Source organism: Cannabis sativa, chromosome 7 (assembly GCF_029168945.1).
Source record: "Cannabis sativa cultivar Pink pepper isolate KNU-18-1 chromosome 7, ASM2916894v1, whole genome shotgun sequence".
Taxonomy (NCBI): domain Eukaryota; kingdom Viridiplantae; phylum Streptophyta; class Magnoliopsida; order Rosales; family Cannabaceae; genus Cannabis; species Cannabis sativa.
The window spans coordinates 26,751,434-26,766,139 of NC_083607.1; positions in this window are offsets into that span (position 1 = coordinate 26,751,434).

Sequence of the window (14,706 nt, forward strand, 5' to 3'; positions counted from 1 at the left end):
ACTCGGGACCCGAACCCGAACATGAACTCAGTCCCTAACATAAAACAACACTAGGGACACAGAACAAGGGTCAGGACCTAGAACCGCACCCCAGTCTCGATCCCGAATCCAAACTCAGAAATGGGACCTGGGACCTGAACCAGAACAAGACTGAGACCCGTGACAATGATCTAGATCTTGACTCGAGATTCGGGTAACGGGGCTGGAACAGACCAGTAGTCGGTGTCTAGATTTGTGTCTCAGACGAGGACCACAACCCAAACAAAGAACCAAACCCAAACCAGACCTAGACCTGGGATCCAAAATTAGAATATGAATTAAAATCGCCGAACTAGGACCCTAGAAAAAGACTAGGACCGCGATCAAGACTAGTACCCAGACCTAGAACCGAACACAAACCTAGCCTCAGACCCAAACTGAGACTGGAACTCGGGCCCGGACATGGTCGTGTACCCAGACCGAAACTGATACACGGACCTGGACCTAAATCTGGGACCCGATGCCAAACAAAGACTTGGACCTAGATAGGGATCAAGATACGAACCATGACTCGGAACAAGACCTAGACTGGGATCGTAATGCTGGACCTAGATCTGGACCGAGATACTGACCCAGACCCAAACTTCGACACGCACTTTAGACCCGAACTTGGACCTGGACCCGACCATAGACCTAGATCGGGGACCAGAATTGGACACAAACGCGGACACATACTCGGACCCGAACTCAAACCCACACCTAGAATAAGACCCAAAGCTAGACCCAGACCTAGACCAAAACTCGAACCCAGACCAGGATCAGAACCAAGGACTTAGACCCAGAAATAAGGACTTAGACCCCGAACTGAATCCAAACTCATATCGGGATTGGAACTTAGGTCTCGGACCGAACCTAGACCATGACCCAGGACGCGAACCCACACCCGGAGCCTGATCTGGACCTAGACTAAAATCCAGATCTGAAGCCAAACTCAGACTAGGACTCAAACGCCGAAACAAACTCAAACCCAAACTTGAACTCAGAATCGCAAATGGAACTATAGCCGAACTAGGACTAGGAACAGGATAAGGACCTAAACCCGAACCCGAACCTCAATCAAAACCCAAATAGAGACCTAAACACGAACCGAGACTAGGACTCGAACCAGAACCTAGAGCGGGAACCAAACCCACACAATAAACGGGACCTGGACCCAGAATCAGGATAGGGACCTGGGAAACAGAACTAGGACCGGGACCTAGTACCCGATCAAGAGCCGAACTTGCACCTAAGACCCAGCTCGTTACCTGGCACCAAAAATGGAACAAGACTAGGACCCGAGATTGGGATCCAAATTTAGACCTAGGGCTTGGACAAAACCCGTAGTCCGTGTCTGGATTTGGGACCCAGCCCTCGACCCGAACCCTGACAAGGACCCGAACCCACACCGGGACCTGAATCCAATCCCAAACCCAAAAGTGGACCCGAACCCGTACCTTGTGACCCAAAATTGGAACATAAGTTGACCAGGACTGGAACAAGGACTTGGACTTGGAATCATAACTGAAATTGGACTTAGAATCAAGGACCTGGACCCGGACTCCAAATAAGACCTAGACCCGAATCGGGAGCCGCACCTGGATCCCAACCCTAACCTGGACTCCGGACCCAAACTCGAATCTGAACTCAGACCCAAACATGGAACCAGACTAGGGACACAAAACCAGGGTCAAGACATAGAACCACACCCCAGTCTCGATCACGAACCCAAACTTAGAAATTGGACCTGGGACCCGATCCAGAACCAGACCGAGACCCGTGAAAGTGATCCAGATCTTGACTCGGGATTTGGGTAACGGGGCCTGGAACAGACCAGTAGTCGGTGTCTAGATCTGGGACTCAGACTAGGACCACAACCCAGACGAAGAACCAAACCCAAACCCAGACCCAGACCTAGACCTAGGACCCAAAATTAGAACTTGAAAAAGAATCGCCGAACCAGGACCCTAGAACAAGACTAGGACCGTGACCAGGAACCGGACCCAGTCCTAGAACCGAACACATGTTGGAAATTATTTTACCAGGATCTTAGATCTACTCACAAGTATGTTGATTAACACCCTAAATATGAACTTTCTAAAACGATGAAGTAAACACATATAAAGTTTAGGAAACCTTACATTGGGTGCAGCGGAATTAAATGACTCCTTCCGTTCAGATCTCTAATCATTGTATCCTTTCTGTCGCAGACTATTATCAAGATCGGAACCAGGATCTCTTTCTCTGAATCTTTGAAGCTGAAACTCCTTTTGCTGAAGATCTTTCTTCACGATCTTCCTCACTATGATTGAGGTATTGCTTGCTGTGTGTGGGCACTACTCTAATCACTAAGGAATTTCGAAATATGAAGGAAGAAGAGAGAGAGAGAGTGGCGGCCAAAGGTAGAGAGAAAGGCTCAGGTTTTTCTGAATGAAAAGTGTGTAATTTTCCTGAAGCCTTCACTACCTATTTATAGCATTCCACTAGGGTTAGGTTTGAATTATTTGGCATTAAAATAATGAAAATATCAGAGGTAAAACTCCTATAAAAGTGGTCGGCCAAGGCTTATTGGATTTGGGCCTCACTTTTCGCAATTTTGCAGTTTTATCACTTTTGTATCTAATTTTCTCAAAAATGCCAATTTTCTAATTCAACCATTTAAATGTGAATTCTAACTATTTAATAACTATAAATAATTATTAAATAAAATTGTCATTTATCATATTTATTAATTGAACCATACAAAGTATCATAATTAACAAATATGCCCCTAATAACTCTTTCTTTAAAATTTTGCCCTTACTTAGTGAAAATTTCACAAATAGACATAGTCTAATTTTAGAATTATAATTGATTAACCAAAACCAATTACATGAGTCTTACAAGCAATATTATCTCAACTATTGCTGGGACCATGGGTCTATATAACCGAGCTTCCAATAAGTAGATCAAGAATTTATCACTAAAATTCACTAACTTATTAATTCTTCGTTGAATCCACGCATAGAACTTAGAATTGCACTCTCAGTATATAGAATGCTCTATATGTTCCACCATATAGACACATCATTAGTTATCCATTGTTATAATCCTAATTTGATCAATGATCCTCTATATGAATGATCTACACTGTAAAGGGATTAGATTACCGTAACACCCTACTATGTATTTTATCCTTAAAACACTTGACCCCGTATAAATGATATTTCAGCTTATGTGAAATGAGTACTCCACCATTTATGTTCGTTTGGTCAAGCTCGAAGGAGATCATCCTTTGCTTACTATTCGACAGATAGAAGCTATAGATTCCATGTTTATGTTAGCGCTCCCACTCAATTGCACTATCGTGTTCCCAAAATGTACGTATCACCCTGACCTAAAAGTAGGCTTAACTAACAAATCAAAGAACACGAATAGCCTCCTGAGATTGAGCCTAATCATAAAAGGATTAAGAACATTTCATCTAGGATCCACTAGGGAATATTGACTTGAATAGATTTTACGGTAAGTTTAATTAAATCTAAGTCAAAGTTCAATATCGGTCCCTTCCGATGCATACTCCATGCATCCAACCTGAGCTTTACTTTAACCAATGTTCTGGAAAGAACATAGCATTTCTCCAAATGCAAGTAAACTCTTGTTGTAGATTATCATATCAGTAAAACCCCGTGTCTGATAAATCTAGGAAACTTTATTCACATAGTCATGTTTACTTTCCAATGTGATGACAACACAATAAACAAGATCAAGTATGTGAAAAGGGTTTAAGATGAATTTATAAATCACATAGACAAGCAATTGATAAAGTGAACCAAAACATACACAAATGAATGAAAAATACTTCTGTTTCTTTATTGATGTTGAATAAAATATATTACATTGAAATGGAGTTTTATTTAGGGCATAAAACCCAACAAACTCCCACTTGCACTAATATAAAACTAATCAGTACATATCAATTAATCCTAAATTCTGACGGTGCTTTTCAAATGCTGTCACGATAGAGACTTTGGTAAATGGATCAGCTAGGTTGTCCTCTGTGTCAACTTTCTCAACTAGTACATCCCCTCTTGCCACATATTCTCTGATAATGTGATACTTCCTTTCAATGTGTTTGCTTCTCTTGTGGCTTCAAGGTTCTTTATTGTTTGTTATTGCTCCATTGTTATCACAAAGTAGGACCAGAGGCTTTTCCATTCCAGGAACAACACCTATACTGGTGAAGATATTTCTTAGCCAGACAAGTTCTTTAGCAGCTTCGGCTGCAGCTATGTATTCAGCTTCCATAGTTGAGTTCGATATAGCAGTTTGTTTTGCACTTCTCCAAACCACTGCTCCACCCCCAAGAGTAAACACCATCCAAGATGTAGATTTCCTGTCTTCAAGACTTGCCTGGAAATCTGAATCAGTGTAGCCTATGGGATTTAAAGCACCACCCTTGTAGACTAACACAAGATTCCTTGTACTCTTTAAGTATTTCAGAATATACCTAATTGCATTCCAATGTTGTAGTCCTGGATTTGACAGATACCTGCTCACGATTCCAACTGCATAGCAGATGTCAGGTCTAGTGCATAACATTGCATACATTAGACTTCAAACTGCAGAAGCATAGGGAATTTTCGCCATGTCCTCTATCTCTTGAGGATCAGTCGGAGACTGTTCCTTAGATAGACGAATACCATATCAAGAAGGCATGTTTGCCCCATTGAAGTTGTTTATGGAGAATCTCTCTAAGACTTTGTCTATGTAGGTTGTTTGAGAGAGAGCAAGAGATCTGTTCTTCCAGTTTCTGATAATCTGAATACCAAGAACATAGGCTGCTTCACCCAAATCTTTCATATCGAATTGAGTGTTGAGCCATTCCTTGATGTGAGTCATTTTCTTGACATTGTTTTCAATAATCAGAATGTCATCAATATAAAGGACCAGGAATACTACTACTTGGTCTTCCTTGAGTTGGTAAACACAAGGTTCATCTTCATTCTGAAGAAAGCCGTAGGTCTTGATGATTTCATCAAACCTTTTGTTCCATGAGCGAGAAGCTTGCTTAGGTCCATAGATAGACCTATTTAATTTGCAAACTTTCTTTTCCTGCCCAGAAAGAAAATAACCTTCTGGTTGCTCCATATAGATGGTTTCTTCAAGAACCCCATTAAGGAAGACAGTCTTGACATCCATTTGCTAGATTTCATAATCGAAAGCAGCAGCAATGGAGAGAAGAATTCGGATGGATTTGAGCATGGCAACAGGACTAAAAGTTTCCTCATAGTCCATGCCTTCTCTTTGGGTATAACCCTTGGCTACAAGTCTAACTTTAAAAGTTTTCACTTCGCCTCCAGCTCCTCTTTTCTTCTTGTAAACCCACTTGCATCCTATCGGATGATAGTCGTCAGGTGCGTCTACATATTCCCAGACTTTGTTCTTTTTCATGGAATCCATTTCTGAATCAATGCCAGCCGACCATCGTTTTCGTTTTGGACTAGCCATTGCCTGTTTATAGGTTAATGGATCGTCATCAATACCGTCACCTACGACCATATTGATTTCACCATCAAAGCCATAAATAGTTGGTTTTGTTGAAACCCTCCCACTACGACGAGGTGCGGTGATCTTCTGAACAGAAACTTTAGTAGTAGATTTCTCAGTTGGTTCAACTGAGGGAGTGGTATTGTCCTCTTCACGTGTGGAGGAGGACGGAACATTGGAAGGACTTATATCTGATAGCAATTCCTCTAGAACAACTTTACTTTTCGATTTGAAATTTTTAATATAGTCATCTTCAAGGAAAGTTGCATTTGTAGAAACAAACACTTTATCATCCTTGTGACTATAAAATAGTCCACCCCTAGTCTCTTTAGAATTACCGACAAACATGCAAACTTCAGTTCGTGACTCAAGTTTGCCGTCTTTCTTTCTTAAGACATGAGCAGGGCACCCCCAGATTTTGTAATGGCGTAAACTAGGTGTACGACCAATCCATAGTTCTAAGGGTGTCTTAGGGATCGATTTAGATTGAACAACATTTAAAATGTCGGTTGCCATCTGAATTGCATATCCCCAGAAGGACGTAGGTAGAGTTGAGAAACTAAGCATGGACCTAACCATTCCCAAAACGTGCGATTCCGTCTTTCTGCAACTCCATTTTGCTGTGGAGTGCTAGGGGCGGTTAATTGGGATTCAATTCCAAGTTCAATTAAATGATCTTTGAACTGCATATCCATATATTCTCCACCCCTATCAGTTCGCAAGATCTTTAATGTTTTACCCAATTGGTTTTGACCCAATGTGTGAAATTCTTGAAACTTTGCAAATGTTTCAGATTTCTTATGCATAAGGTAAATATGTCCATATCTAGAGTAATTGTCAATGAAAGTGACAAACTACTCATAACCACCTCGGGCTTTTACATTCAAAGGTCCGCAGACATCGGAATGCACTAACCCTAGGGGTTGTTTGGCACGCTCTCCCTTTGCAGGGAAAGAACGTTTAGTCATTTTTCCTTCTAGGCAGGACTCGTATACTGGCAGTTCACCTAAGACGACATTTTTCAATGGACCGTCTTTGGTTAGCCTATTGAGTCTATCAAAGCCTATATGACCTAAACGTAAATGCCATAGATATGTTTCATTATCATCAACGATCTTTTGCTTTTTGTGGTTTCTAGGTTTAGCTACTTTGAAAAGTTCATTATGTAGGGCAAATGGTGTTTCTGGTCTAAGAACATAAAACCCCTGTTCCATGGATGCAACACAAATCTGAATGTCATTTCGAGAAATGGTAGAACCAGAACTCAAAAAATCTAATTTGTATTGTTGCAATTGTAATCATGAAACAAAAACCAAGTTTCTACTAAAATTTGGAATGTATAAGACATTGTTTAATTCCAAAATTCTGTTTTGAAACTTGAGTTTGGCTTTTGCTCTAGCTCTAACCGAAACCATTTCGCCATTACAAACTTTAAGTTTCAACTCTCCGAATTTCAAATAATTCTAATTCTCAAGCAATTGCAATGAACAACTTACAGGGTTTGTAGACCCAGAATCAAGAATCCAAATGGATTTATCATTCTCTAACACACATGATTTGAAGACTAAAGCATTACTGCTTATTCGTTTGTTAATAGTTGTTCTTGCTTATACAATTTGTTGTGAAGCATAACTTGAGGAAGTGGAATCACTTTCTCTTATCTTCTCAACTAAGCTTGAAGTAGTAGGATTTATGGAGTTATGAACTATTTGTTGTTCAGAGTGAACAATTCCTAGCTTACCTGCTTTCTGGAATTTAAAGTCCATCATGAGCATATGTGAAGTATTACTCTGACAAGGAGTTTATAACTTCAAGTTCAATTGCTAAGATATTAACTAGGAGTGGAATGGGAAGAGGGTTATTGGCACTACAACACATCAATAAAATAGAAGTAAGGTTTTGGTTCAAAATTCATACACAAGCTCAGAAAATAACAAATAATCACATATGTTATAAAAATACTAAATCTAACATAGTTTATTTTCCAAGGTTTCCAACATAATGAAATACAGTGTCCCGGTAGGCGAGAGTCAAAGATAACATTAATTGAATAGAGTAGTCAGCTCATCTAAAATGAAACCATTTTAGCAACCTTTTATTCGATCAAAATGAGAATCCAACGTTGTCCCGATAGGGGAGAGTCAAGGTTATTCTCATTTTATGAGCTTCCACCATTGTTTCATGTTTTATGAGTTTATCTCTAAGTAGTCACCATAGGGGAGAGTCTAATAGAGACGAAAACTCACAAAACACTTATCAAATGAAATCTTACGGTGTTAAAAGTGTTCAACGAATAACCATCCATAGGGGGACGAAGTCTAGCGTCTCGAGGTTATATTGAAAAAGTTTAACTATTGTAAGACCAACAATGGAGATCGAATATCTTTTGATTAAAGCTCATTATTTAAAAAAATATGTATTTTGTATGATCATTTTATTCGATATTATAATAATTAAAAATTACAAATTAAAGTTGGTTTAAATAAAAAATCAACTTTAATTAATTTTCAATTATTATTTAATTCGAAAAATAAATTCGAATAAATATCGAACAAGTTCCATATTATAATAATGAAAAATTACAAATCAAAGTGGGTTTAAATAAAAAATCAACTTTAATTAATTTTCAATTATTTAAATTCGAAAAATAAATTCGAATATAATGGAACAAATTTGAAAATATCTTGTTTAAGTTGTTTTAGAAGAATCCAAAAAAAAAAATCAACTTAAATATCTTTCAAATCAGATTTAATTAAATTAAAATTAAGTTGTAACCACTTAATTTGAAAATATTCCATTTTAAGTTAATATTCGAAAAGATATTAACTCAAAAAATATATAAAATATTCCATTTTAAGTTAATATTCGAAAAGATATTAACTTAAAAAATATCTAAAATATTCCATTTTAAGTTAATATTCGAAAATATTTTGACTTAAAAAATATCTAAAGAATCTTAATAACCAATGCCTAAAATTCCTCAACTTAATTTTGAAATTTTAAATCCAAAAGATATTCATATTTAAGTTGGTTAGTTGTAGATAACTAAATATCAACTTAAATAGGAATATTTAATGAAAAATTTAAATTAAGCTTGAGAAAGAATCTAGATGGTTATAATTCTATATTTAATTACATACAAGAAAATACATATAGTTTAGCTTAGAATAAAAAATTCTTTAAAGTATAATTTTCTTAAATTAATTTCACAATAAATGAAATTAATTATGTTGCTAATCAATTTTATTAGGTTAAACTAGTGTAATTAACCTAGTACAGTTATTCAAATCAGGCAAATGGGCCTTCACAATTGGGGTGGTTCATGTGAGGGGGTTCTGGGTTCAGTATGTCGTACCCACTTCTATGGCTCCCAACTCTCACACAAGGCACAAAAGAGAGGAATTTAACCTTAATAAGAACAACTGTTATTAATTGAATAGGCCCAAAAACTAAATGAGCCTAAATAAATTCTATCAAGAACTATGATAATTTATTTTAGCAACAACAACCTATATGCATCTATAATGAAATTAAACACATAGGCTCACACAGGCACACTTTGGATGGGTCCTATCATGTTGCTAGGTCATACACAGATGAAAGAAGATTGTAAATATACCTGTTACAAATTATTATCTTGACCAAGGGAGCCATGGGTTAAAATCAGATCATTGGATCTGTCAACAAGTTAACCATGACTACTTCCAATCAAGTAATAATAGGTTTGAAAAACTTACAAACAAGCTAAAACACATACTCCTGCAACAAGGTTAGCTGGATAGTTGGATGTAGGATTTATTTAATTTTAAATAAATAATTTCGAAAAATAATTAATTAAATAAATAAAAATTTATTTTCACAAATTTAAAAAAAAATTAAAAAAAAATTCGAAATTTTAAAATAAATATTTAAAATTAAACGTACAATTTTAAAAAATTAGGTTTCAACCAACCTAAATATCATTTCAAAATTTGCTAACTACTTTTAAAAATTAAATGTTATTTAATAAATAAAAATTAAATAAAAAATTAAAAAAGATAAATGAATATCTTTTTCAGATTTTAAATGTAATTTAAATAAATAAAATAACAAAATTTAAAAGTTTGCAAAATATCTTACATCTATTTAAAATTACATGATTATAGTTTTTTTATTTTAAATTTAAATAAGGTCAAATTATTTTAAAAAAAAATTAATTTAAAAATTTAAAATCTGACCTTAAATTTAAAAAAAAAAAAAAGATATAATCAAATTTAAAAATAAGATAGGTAATTAAGCAAAAAAGATAGATATTGACTATTTCAAATTCAAATTTCACTAATATCATGAATTAAATTTAAAAAATATTAATTAAATTAATTATGATAATTAGAATTGAATTAGGAATAGTAAACGTATAAATACAGAACTACACAAACAATCGGAAGTTAATTCCATGAAAAAGCATGAAAAAACGAAGAAAAACGAAAAAATTGCAAGTTGTACGGACGGGATGCTGTGCATACCCGACCGCGCGCGTGCTGGGGTGATCTGGGCCAGAAAGTTCGGCGGCACAGGGATTTGCATGAAATCCGAGCGCGCAGGAGGCCTTCAGCTGAACCCCGATTTTTTCGAAACTTCAAAAAATCATAACTAATTCAAATTAAATCGAAATTGAGTTCTGTAAAAAAGGAACTTGCTTAATTTTTACCATACTATCCAATAAAAATAATTTCAGAAACAGATATTCAATTACTTTTCACGAAAATTCACAAACATCAATCAATCATCAAATAAAACTCAATAAAACATGATACCATCCAAAACATCAAACAATCGTATTAAAGTCCAAATTTCTTGCAAGCAAATCAATTACCATGACTCTGAGGCCAGTTGTTGGAAATTATTTTACGAGGATCTTAGATATACTCACAAGTATGTTGATTAACACCCTAAATATGAACTTTCTAAAACGATGAAGTAAACACATATAAAGTTTAGGAAACCTTACATTGGGTGCAGCGGAATTAAATGACTCCTTCCGTTCAGATCTCTAACCCTTGTATCCTTTCTGTCGCAGAGTATTATAAAGATCTGAACCAGGATCTCTTTCTCTGAATCTTTGAAGCTGAAACTCCTTTTGCTGAAGATCTTTCTTCACGATCTTCCTCACTATGATTGAGGTATTGCTTGCTGTGTGTGGGCACTACTCTAATCACTAAGGGATTTCGAAATATGAAGGAAGAAGAGAGAGAGAGAGAGTGGCGGCCAAAGGTAGAGAGAGAGACTCAGGTTTTTCTGAATGAAAAGTGTGTAATTTTCCTGAAGCCTTCACTACCTATTTATAGCATTCCACTAGGGTTAGGTTTGAATTATTTGGCATTAAAATAATGAAAATATCAGAGGTAAAACGCCTATAAAAGTGGTCGGCCAAGGCTTATTGGATTTGGGCCTCACTTTTTGCAATTTTGCAGTTTTATCACTTTTGTATCTGATTTTCTCAAAAACGCCTATTTTCTAATTCAACCATTTAAATGCCAATTCTAACTATTTAATAACTATAAATAATTATTAAATAATATTGTCATTTATCATATTTATTAATTGAACCATACAAAGTATCTTAATTAACAAATATGCCCCTAATAACTCTTTCTTTACACTTTCGTCCTTACTTAGTGAAAATTTCACAAATAGACATAGTCTAATTTGAGAATTATAATTGATTAACCAAAACCAATTACATGAGTCTTACAAGCAATATTATCTCAACTAGTGCGGGGACCACGGGTCTATATAACCGAGCTTCCAATAAGTAGATCAAGAATTTATCACTAAAATTCACTAACTTATTAATTCTTCGTTGAATCCACGCATAGAACTTAGAATTGCACTCTCAGTATATAGAATGCTCTATATGTTCCACCATATAGACACATCATTAGTTATCCATTGTTATAATCCTAATTTGATCAATGATCCTCTATATGAATGATCTACACTGTAAAGGGATTAGATTACCGTAACACCCTACTATGTATTTTATCCTTAAAACAGTTGACCGCGTATAAATGATATTTCAGCTTATGTGAAATGAGTACTCCACCATTTATGTTCGTTTGGTCAAGCTCGAAGGAGATCATCATTTGCTTACTATTCGACAGATAGAAGCTATAGATTCCATGTTTATGTTAGCGCTCCCACTCAATTGCACTACCGTGTTCCCAAAATGTACGTATCACCCTGACCTAAAAGTAGGCTTAACTAACAAATCAAAGAACACGAATAGCCTCCTGAGATTGAGCCTAATCATAACAGGATTAAGAACATTTCATCTAGGATCAAATAGGCGATATTGACTTGAATAGATTTTACGGTAAGTTTAATTAAATCTAAGTCAAAGTTCAATATCGGTCCCTTCCGATGCATACTCCATGCATCCAACCTGAGCTTTACTTTAACCAATGTTCTGGAAAGAACATAGCATTTCTCCAAATGCAAGTAAACTCTTGTTGTAGATTATCATATCAGTAAAACCCTGTGTCTGATAAATCTAGGAAACTTTATTCACATATTCATGTTTACTTTCCAATGTGATGACAACACAATAAATAGGATCAAGTATGTGAAAAGGGTTTAAGATGAATTTATAAATCAAATAGACAAGCAATTGATAAAGTGAACCAAAACATACACAAATGAATGAAAAATACTTCTGTTTCTTTATTGATGTTGAATAAAATAGATTACATTGAAATGGAGTTTGATTTAGGGCATAAAACCCAACAACACAGACCTAGCCTCAGACCCAAACTGATACAGGAACTCGGTCCCGAACACGGTCGTGTACCCACACCGGAACTGAGACCCGGACCTGGACCTAAATCTGGAACCCGATCCCAAACACAGACTTGGACGTAGATAGGGATACGGATACGAACTTGGACTTGGACCATGACCCAAACTGGGATCGAAATGCTGGACCTACATCTGGACGGAGATCCTGACCTAGACCCAAACTTGGACACGCACTCGGGACCCGAACTTGGACCTTGAGCTGAGCCTAGATCCAAATCGGGGTCCAGACCTTGACACAATCCTGGACACAGACTCGGACCCGAACTCAAACCCACACCTAGAATCAGACCCAAAGCTAGACCCAGACCTGGACCAAAACTCAAATCCAGACTAGGATCAAAACCCAAATTCAAACCCGAACCAAGATCAAAACCCAAAAAGAGACCTAAACCAGAATCGAGACTAGGACTCGAACCCGAACCTAGACCGGGACCCAAACCCACACAATAACCAGGACTTGGACCCAGAATCAGGATAGGGACCTGGGAAACATAATTAGGACTGGGACCTACTACCTGACCCAGACCCAAACTTGAACCTAGGACCCAGCTCGTGACCCGGCACAAGAAATGGAACCAGATTGGGACACGAGATTGGGATCCTTATCTTGATCCAGGGCCTGGACTAAACCCGTAGTTGGTGTCTGGATTTGCGACCCAGTTCTGCTCCCGAACCCTGATAAGTACCCGAACCCACACCTGAACCTGAACCAAATCCCAAGCCCAAAAGTGGACCTGAACCCGTACCCTGTGACCCAAAATTGGAACCAGAACCGGAAGTTGACCGGTAGGACTTGCACTTGGAATCATAACTAAAATTGGACCTAGATCTCGAACCGTAACTGGACCAGGACCCGGAATCCTAATCAGACCTAGACCCGAATCGGGAGCCGGACCCGGATCCCAACCCAAACCTGGACTCGAGACCCGAACCCGAACCTGAACTTAAAGCCAAACATGGAACCAGACCAGGGACACAGAATTAGGGTCGGGACCTAGAACCGCACGCCAGTCTCAATCCCGAACCCAAACTCAGAAATTGGACCTTGGACCTGTACTAGAACTAGACCGAGACCCGTGATAGTGATCCGGATCTTGACTCGGGATTCGGGTAACGGGGCCTGCAATAGACCAGTAGTCGGTGTCTAGATTTGGGACTCAGACTAGGAGCAGAACCCAAACGAAGAACCAAACCCGAACCCAGACCTAGACCTGGGACCCAAAATTGGAACCTAAATAAGAATCGCCGAACCAGGACCCTAGAACAAGACTAGGACTGTGACCATGACCCGGACCCAGACCTAGAATCGAACACAGACCTAGCCTCACACTCAAACTGAGACTGGAACTCGTGCCCGGACACGGTCGTGTACCCAGACCGGAACTTAGACCCGGACCTGGACCTAAATCTGGGACACTATCCCAAACATTGACTTGGACCTAGATAGGAATCCAGATACGAACCTGGACTCGGAACAAGACCCAGACTAGGATCGAAATACCAGACCTAGATCTGGACTGAGATCGTGACCCAGACCCAAACTTGGACCCGCACTCGGGACCCAAACTTGCACCTAGACCCAGATCAGAGACCAAACCTGGACACAATCCCTGACACAGACTCAGACCCGAACTCAAACACCCACACCTAGAATCAGACACAAAGCTAGACCAGGACCCGGACCCAAACGCGAACTTAGACCAGGATCAGAACCAAGACTTAGACCCAGAACTAAATCCAGACTTAGATTGGGATTGGAACTTTGGACTCGGACCCAACCTAGACCAAGACCCAGGACACAAACCACACCCAGAGCCTGTCCTAGACCTTGATTGAAATCCGGACCCGAACCCAAACTCAGACCAGGACTTGAACTCTAACCCGAACTAAAACCCAACCTCGAACTCAGAATCGCAAATGGAACTAGAACCAAACTAGGACTAGGACAAGGATAAGGACCTAAACCCAACCGAACCCAGATCAAAACCCAGACAGAGACCTAAACTCGAACCGATACTAGGACACGAACCCCAACCTAGACAGGGACCCAAACCCACACAATAACCGAGACCTGGACCCCGAATCAGGATAGGGACCTGGTAAACAGAACTAGGACCGAGACCTAGTACCTGACCCAGACGCGAACATGAACCTAGGACCCAGCTTGTGACCCGGCACCATAAATGGAACCAGATTAGGACCCGAGATTGGGATCTAGATCTTGACTCAGGGCATGGACAAAACCCGTAGTCGGTGTGTGGATTTGGGACCCAGCCCTGGACTAGAACCCTGACCAGGACCCAAACCCACACCAGAACGTGA